The sequence below is a fragment of the Eurosta solidaginis genome, chromosome 3 (genome assembly GCF_040869045.1).
Source record: "Eurosta solidaginis isolate ZX-2024a chromosome 3, ASM4086904v1, whole genome shotgun sequence".
In the NCBI taxonomy this organism is placed as follows: domain Eukaryota; kingdom Metazoa; phylum Arthropoda; class Insecta; order Diptera; family Tephritidae; genus Eurosta; species Eurosta solidaginis.
This window is the reverse complement of record NC_090321.1, coordinates 206,030,450-206,039,249: the sequence shown is the minus strand read 5'-3', so window position 1 is coordinate 206,039,249 and position 8,800 is coordinate 206,030,450. Positions and strand designations below refer to the sequence as shown.

Sequence of the window (8,800 nt, the reverse complement as noted above, 5' to 3'; positions counted from 1 at the left end):
TTCGTCACCTCCGTTTACTTCCATATCCGGATTCATTCCATACTAGTAATTATAAATATCTTGTAGATGCCACATAGGTGTAACCATACCCTCAAGATATTTCCGTTCAAATCTTGTGGTGTACACGTAAACTTGTATTTGTTATAAATTATTCACCACATTCTAAACATAGAAAATATGTATTAAGTGTTTGCGTAAATACCATTGTGATTACAATATGGACAAACATTCAATTCTAAACTTTTCGTTGTTACATCAATTGTTTCAGCGTGTTGTACACGTAAATAAAAATTCATTCTTGAATGTATTTTCGTCTTCCAATCGCATAATTTACATTTTAAATAATGACTATTAGGCATATGAGAAATCTCATGGTCCAATAATTTGTTGAAGCTTGGTGTAGCTGCTTGAATAACACAAAATTTACATTTTGCACCACGTTCGTTATATTTAAATTGTAAATGTTCTGGTTTCTCTACACGATGCATAAAGTTTAGATGCTTTTTCCAACAATGTGCTGAATTTATTTGAAATACATACATTGGGCATTGTCTCATGATAAATTTTCCATAAATATACTGAGCCTCTTTATGTAGGCTCTTTTCTTAACATCTAATTCTGGCCGTACAGGATATGACAGTTTTGCTTCAGGTTATAATCCACACTCATACTATTTTCAGATTCTGTTTCATAATTTTCATCATTTTCAACATTGGACTTTGCATCAACATCATTATCATCATCGTCATTTTTTGATAACTCTGTTTTAAGCTTCATATTTATCAAAGGTTCATCTTCCTTAGTATTAGAATTAGAAACATTGTCATCTTCGGTTAAGTTTTTATCAAGTTTAGCTTTTTTCCTAGGTTTAAATTCTTTACTATCCGTACTAGAATTAATACCATCATCAACATTTTTCGTGGTCTGTTTGAGTTTTTAAATTTGCCAATGGTTCGCCTTTATCAGTATTAGAATCAGAATGGCCTTGGCCATCTTCACCGTGTTGCAAAGTAGGCGACACATGTTGGTGTTGATGTTTGCGCATATTGCGGATATGTTGGTGGTTCACTAGTCATTAATTGTTTAGAAGTTTCAACTTGTTGCGTTTGTTGTTGTTGTTGCTGGCTGATGATGTGGTGTTCACGTTTGTTGTACAATTTATTCGGCTGATTGCACATATTGTTGGTGTGTTATAGTGCTGGAAATCCTTCCGATATTGAAAGTCCTTGATTAGTGTAATCCCCACGTAGTGAACTACTCCTGTGACCGCGTCCGCGGTAACTATTACATCTGAAGGCGCTTAAGTTACAGGCATAGCTGACATCGCTTATATAACAGGTTGACTCTAAAGTAAAAACCAAAACAAAATATTAGAATCAGTGTTTATGAATAACATATTTAAAATAAGCTCTTACAACAACGTGATCGGTGGCTACATCCCCGTGAAAGTAGTGTGGTGTTCCTCCTTGTATAAACGTAGATACTGGATGTGCTCAACCGTGCAGTTTTCTTCTAATTTGAGCAAATGTATGTTCTTACAGCCACAGCTGGAATATTTGGGATATTTCTATCCTCACATCGTCAAAATCAAATTACCTAGAATGAAAAAGAAACTCATATCAGTAAGAATAGATTAAAAGTTTTTAATATAAGCCGAAAAGTGTTCCATAAATAGGGCTCCACACATAGCTCTTTTCCAAAGGCACAAGAGAAATTTCAGATAACTAGAATCAGGACCTGGTAAAGTAACTTCAAAGCCGATTTAGTCGCCACTACTTCGTATGCGCATTTCTCTACGCTCCCTTTCGGCATGCATCATCAATTTCGTCATTACTATAAAGGCCATCTTGCTCACAGCAATCCAACAATCTATTTGTCCGCAAATTCGTGGAACTAAATTCCTAATGGAAGGTTCCTCTCCAAAAACTCTGTTTACAGACAGTCTTTCGCTGTGAAAACGAGGGCAGTGAAATATTACATGTTCTGCGCCTTCCAATTCGGACGGACAGCTTGGACAGAAAGGATCCTCCTCTATCCCACGCTTATGTAGATATTCCTTCAAGCCACCGTGCCCGCTCAATATCTGTGTGAGATGGTAATTTAGTTTGCCGTGTTTTCGCTCGTACCATTCCGCTATATTCCGGACTAGCATGAAGGTTCAGCGCTCTTTTCTCGAATCTTCCCGCCGTTCTTGCCACCTAACTATTGTTCGTGACCTTGCGGTTTTCTTAGCATCTTCAGATGGTCGGCTGAATCCAATGCCATACAGATCGGCCATTTCACCTGAGAGTAGATCTACTGGGATTTTCCTGGATAAAACATGGATCGCGTCGTCGGAACAGCACATGCTATTCGTATAGCAGTAATGCGGTAGACTGCTAGTATATCTTTTTGGTGGACCATTTTAGATCTGTGCCATACTGGTGCTGCATATAATATTATAGAGCTGGTTACGTTGGATAATCGCTGACGGGTAGCTTCGCTTGGGCCGCCGATGTTGGGCATTATTCGCGTTAGGGTTCCACTAACTCTAGAAACTTTGTCCCCCACCGCCCTGAAGTGCTCCCTAAAAGTTAGTTTTGAGTCAATGATTACTCCTAGATATTTCAAGGAGGGCTTTGAATTTATTTGAAAATCTCCTATGGTTAGGACCAACTCATCCACAGTCCGCTTTGAGCTCATCAGAACCACTTCTGTCTTATTGCTAGCCATCTCCAGCCCCGTGTTCGTCAACCATTCCTCTATTCTTCCCATGGCGTCATTACATAATGCTTGGATCAGATCAAGTTTCTTGGCCACTGCTACTACGACAATATCATCTGCATAGCCGACAATTTCCGTGCCTCCGGGAAGGTGGTTTTGTAGCACCCCGCCATACACCGCATTCCAAAGAGTTGGACCTAGAACAGATCCCTATCTAATCTATCTATCTATCAAATTATTCGGAGCAGGTACGGAACTTGTCTTGGGACACCCAAAGTGCACCCACGCTTCTCATGGCTCCAGCGGGTTAGCGGCTTCCTAGAACTTAAGCCACTTGCTGCTTCTAGATCTGACATCTGTCAGCTGGAGTCTTAGCCCGGCAAGCGCAGGGCACGAGCACAGAATGAAATCGATCGCTTCCTCCTCCAACTCGCACTTCCTACATCTGCTATCACTGACCAAGCCTAATTTAAAGGCATGTGACGCCAGAAGGCAGTATCCAGTAAGAATACCCGTCATGAGTCTAGTCTACAGTTTAATGATAATAAAAATATAAGAATCAGTGTTTATGAATAACATATTTTAATTAATCTCTTACAACAACCTGATCGGTGGCTACATCGCCATGTAGGTAGTGTGGTGTTCCACCTTGTATAAACGTAGGTACTGTATGTGCTCAACCGTGCAAATTGACATTAGCAGTAACATTATTTACATAAACATAGCTTGGTATTTGTGAAGGCCTCAATATAGCATACATTGGTCCAGTTCGGTGTGCACCAGCCACTGGTACAAACACTTTTGAATGCATAGCTTTCATATAGGATGGATGTCCAGCAGTGCTCCGGTTGTGCCAATATGTAATGGGCTGCTCCGTCTCTTGGTACGGCTGTATAGGTATAGGCGGGTGCAATGTATTACTAGGCTCAAGATCGGAAGGTACATAGATGGCTCGAAGACGCCAGAGGGGATTGGAGCCAGAGTTTTCGGACCCAGAACCAAAATATCAGTAACTCTAAAAGCACATCCGAGCATTTTCGAGCGGAAGTATTCGCCATAAGTTAGTGCGCTAAGCTGAACCTTCAGCGCTGATACCCCAAAGAAACAATTGCCATACTCAGTCAGGCAGTCAGGTTCCACTAAAGGCACTTGCGGCGTTCGAAATAAAGTCAGCACTTGTCCTTCAGTGCGTAGAAAAGCTGAATCAATTAGGAGCACACAACGTAGTACTGTTGGCCTGGGTCCTAGGCCACAGGGGAGTGGAGGGCAATGAGCAGGCGGACTCCATGTTTAATTTGTTGCGTCTCTCCCACAAATTGTCAACCCCCCAGCAGATCCTTGCAGCGGGTCTGCGCCATACTCTCCTCTTCCGGGAAGGTATCGACCCCAATCCGGGTCCTTCTCCTGACCCCAGTACTGAGAAATGGGTTTGCTGCGTTTGCCGGAAAAGAATCTTTTTAGGACGGTCATATATATAAGGGCCTGAAATATTTCAATGAACTTCCTAATCACATAAAAAGTAGTAATAACTTCAATACTTTTAAAAAAAGTTTATTGGAGCATTGTAAAACCCTTCCAATAAGATAGTTTTTTTTTCTTTTATTTTTTTACATGATATACCGATACTGGAGCGCGAAAAGGGAATGGTAATAATGGTAGCAGCAAAATACAATGCATCCGGCCCTAAGGAAAAGAAAATCGGTCGCCACCTGTAACTCCAGACAGTTCCAACAACTAATTTCGCTGGAATTCGGTATTTCCAGCTGGTATTTACTGTTGCTGATCGGAATCATTCGCATTCCGACAGCATAAATATAACAATAAAATTATATAATGTGTAACAAAAATAACGAGGGGGATTGGAAACACGTCCTTTTCAACCTCCCATTATATGTTGAGCTGTGCTAATCGGAATCTTCATGCATTCCGACAGCGTCTTTACTAAACAAAGTTGAGGGGTGATTGGATACACTTATTTTCAATTTCCAACATCCAAAGACATGTTTAGCTTCATTGATCGGAGACTAATACATTCCGAAAGCTTAAAATACACATATAATTGAAAAATATAAGTTCCAAATTTTGTTGCCTTAAGCTGGGAGCACTGGAGGATTGGAAACGCGTCCTTTCCAACCTTCCTTTAATGAGTGGCTCCCAGACTCGTCCCTCTGTCACGCTAGTAAATATGCTGATCGGAATCACATGGCATTCCAACAGCATATTCAATAGAAATAAGTCATTATAACAATGAATTGTACTTAGTAGTTTAAGTTTTGGGCCTAAACAGCCGTAATAATAAATAAATTAAATTAAAAAAATAAATACTCTTGTCAGTGTTTCACGTGCAAGGGATGGTTGCATCGGACAGGTTGCTCTGGGCTAGATTCCAAAATCCAGCGTCCTCGTAACTTTTATAAATCTTTTGTGGCTCTTGTTGTTCACGGCCTCATAACATTATGAGGAAATACGGCACCTGAGAACACAGCCGTTTGAAGCTAAAAAACACAAGCATGTCTTCAGTGAACTCCACAAACAGGCGTCGGACCTCTATGCTGGTGATTCCTGTACTCAAAGAACAAAACTAGCAGAAGAGGAACGCACTCTCCCTAGGGAAACGAGAGTAGTCACTCTAGCCCAACTTCGAGCTGGATAACGTAACAGGTTAAACTCTTACCTATCCACAATCAACCCCGACATACAAAACATTGTCCTGCTTGTAATGTGTCCCCACATGTCACCAACCATCTCTTTAACTGTATTGTGCAACCAACGCCTCTAACACTCCTCTCATTATGGCCCACCCCTGTTGAAACAGAAAGTTTCTTTGGATTCCCGTTAGAGGACATTGATGACAATTTGTGATCGGTCGCACCTATTGGATGGGGCGAAGCACTGCTACTACAACAACAACAGGCGGACAACACGGTAAGAGAGGCAGCAACTGCATGACCCATCGATCCCGAGCCGTTCCTGCCAGTTGGCCCACAGGGGCATCTATTAGTAGAAGAGAGGGAAATAGGGAAGAACACTGGCGCAATATGCCAGGCCTGAGTCAATCTAAGTTACTGTTAGGGGGTTACAGGACAACTCGATATAGGGCATTAATAGGCCTCTCAAAAAGATAACCTAAGAACCCCAACGGCTATTCTTGCAAGACACTGTAGACTGAACAGTCACAAGCAAAAGCTGGGTATAGTATCGAACAACACATACCGATTTTGTGATGGATCAGCAGACGGTGGACCATATCCTTCTAGATTGCGGCGCAATTTCAAGACGTAGGGCTAAGTTTATGGGCTCACCATGGCCAGAGCATTCCCACATTTAATCCCTCAAGCAAAGAACACTGCTGGGGTTCATCAAGGAAGTCGGCTAGGATGAGGTGCTGTGAAAGAGATGTGCAAGTCACTGTGCAATCCTCAATAAATGATCTATCTATCTACGTTCGGGTAACAAGCACCATTGTGGTACTAGCCCCACCATCTCGGGAACTATTGATATGACTACATTAAACCTTCTAGGGATTGAATATTAATAATGCCGGCAATGCGAAAGTCTGCTAAAATGCACCATTCTCCATGGAATGCTCGATATATAACTTTCCACGTTTTGAAACAGTGATGAAAAGAGCAAAATTTACTAAAAATTTTAACTGGCTGTGGGTATTAAGGTGTTGATGTCCTCTGTTAACGCAATATAATGACAACTGCCACGCAGGGAAAATGACAAAAATCTTGTAAATCTACTGATAATAATTAATTAATTCCTCCCCTTCTATGCAGTTCTATGCATACATACATATGTATTTTTCTCTCCAAATGCTAATTAAAAAAATTAATTGGTTTTCACATGAACTTCGAACTCTGTCGTATTTGCATTCTTCAGTTGATTATCAACAAAAGCATGACAAATTATCACTAAAAAATTCATACATGTTGCTTATATATTTAATATGGTAGCCAATTTACTTACCCTTTCTGGTGCGATGATTCCTGTACAATCGGGCCTGACTAGACGCGATTTTTTTTGCCTTAAGAGAGCGTGCTTAACGCGAACCCTAACATGTCATGGCACAACTTTGGTGATGCAAAAAATCAAAGACATTTCTGCTTCTAATGCTTCTAGGATAGCAGCAGCAGCTCCCGGTGGCACCACATAAATAACAGTTGCAGGCCGATCAGTTGCCTTTTTTGCTCCGGCTACCTATTCAATTTTAATTCACATTACATTATCTACTATTGCAATTTTTAATCACTACAAATCAATTTAATTACCGAAGCAAATACTGGCAAACCAAGATGCGTAGTTCCAGCCTTTTTTAGGGAAATACATCCCACCAGTTTGGTACCGTATTCCAAAGCATGTTGCTTGTAAAGTACCTTGTTTTTGTAGATTTCCTTTGATTTTGGCATATTCTGAGCAGAATCGCAACCCGGCGGAGATGCTATCTATTAGAATAATATAATATTTTTTTTATTATTTAAAAATGCACATACGTATGAATGAAAATCAGAAAGTAAATAATGTTGTTGTTGTTGTAGCGATAAGGACACTCCCCGTTATGGACTTTGGTGGTCCTTTGCCGGATGCAGATCGGGTACGTTCCGGGAACCATTAAGGTACTAGCCCGACCATATCGGGAGCGATTTAGTTGACATAAAACCTTGTAGGCCATCCCGTCGATTCTATACAACTTAATATGGTAACGATTTAAAAGACGGTGCACCACCCAATTTTTATCAAAAATTATCAAACGTGGAATCAAAAGGCGCGCTTCGAGCTCCGTTTTTATTATTATTTGATATTTTTAAATTAGGTGGTGTACCGTCTTGTAAAACTTTACCCTTAATATTATTTTGGGCGAAGGCCGCCAACGCAAAAAGATGGTATCTGCAGCAATATCCTTAATTTCCGTCACATGTCACAACTCAAATTAACTTAATGTTATTTTGGGCGAAGGTCGCCAACGCAAAAAGGTGTTCTCTGCAACAAAATTTTTAATTTCCGTCACATGTCACAACTAAAAGCACAAGATATTTTTCGTTGTAAACAATTTATATTTTTTTTGCGTTTCAATTTTTCCGGAATAATTAATGAACTGTCATTTCGATGACAGCATGAAACGTCGATGGGTTAGTGGAGAGCGAAAAAAGCTTTGAATGTGTGGGTGAACTGGTTACCTCCGGCTTGTAGGGCAATTGGTTGGCTACGATACGGTTACGACCTTAGCGGCACCAATAATCGATTGCATTGATTCTCATAAGGTTGGTCGAATCAACTGTTAAAAGGTTACCGATACGGTTACCGATAAAGCACCAATGTCTCCAGCTTAATGATGACTTATAGCCAAAAAGCAATAATCAGATAAAACTGCTGATCGAACTTGCCTTATGGAAATCAATGTAATCGATTAATGGTGCCATACCATAACGCTAACCCGATTACATTGATTTCATTATGGAAACAATGTAATCGATTAATGGTGCCATACCATAACGCTAACTCGATTACATTGATTTCCATAAGGTAGGTGTGATCAGCTGTTTTATCTGGTTATGGCTTTATGGTTGTTCGCATGATCTGGAAGTCTCCCATCCATAGTACTCCAAGGTAGGACATAGATGTAACTATTCTAGATTGGATAGTCCAGAAGATAATTATAAACATGTAAAATAGATTTAAGTTAGGCTTAGGAAAGCCGTAATAAATAAATACATTACATTACATTATAAGCCACCACTAATCCGCCCTTAAGGAAGTTTAATAACTCTTTAGCCAATTTGGTCTATTTATATGGGTTAAAGTGATTTTTTGTGTTTGAACATGTCCTATGGAGATACCGATTGTACCTGTTTATTCTTGAACGGGTTGTGTTAGACTTGTCCGTAAGGGCACTATCGGGCAGGTCCTTTTCAGCTCTCCTTCATGCCCTTACGTAGGGTTACCAGATGCCTGAGACATGAATCGGGGACACTTCCAACAAAAGAGGTAATCAAATTTCAATAGCAAAAAGTTTGACCAAGTTTAACCTCTAAACGCAGTCAAAGATGGGCAATTGCATCCAGACAACTGCAAAAAAATTTATAAAGGGTAGGGG

The 8,800-nt window shown here is 40.3% G+C and overlaps 1 long non-coding RNA gene across 3 annotated transcripts; it reads right to left on the bottom strand.

The window, feature by feature from the left end:
• Positions 1-533: 533 nt before the first annotated feature.
• LOC137244967 (uncharacterized) lies at positions 534-7,939 on the bottom strand. Of its 3 annotated transcripts, none has more exons than XR_010951239.1 (5): positions 7,884-7,939; positions 6,978-7,151; positions 6,676-6,906; positions 1,416-1,596; positions 534-1,345 (listed from the first exon to the last, which is right to left on the bottom strand). It is a non-coding gene; the product is annotated as an uncharacterized lncRNA (long non-coding RNA). The 3 variants fall into 3 exon arrangements; XR_010951237.1 differs by lacking the exon at positions 7,884-7,939 and adding an exon at positions 7,547-7,826; XR_010951238.1 differs by lacking the exon at positions 7,884-7,939 and adding an exon at positions 7,547-7,826 and having other exon boundaries at positions 6,978-7,147.
• Between the last annotated feature and the right edge of the window lie 861 nt (positions 7,940-8,800).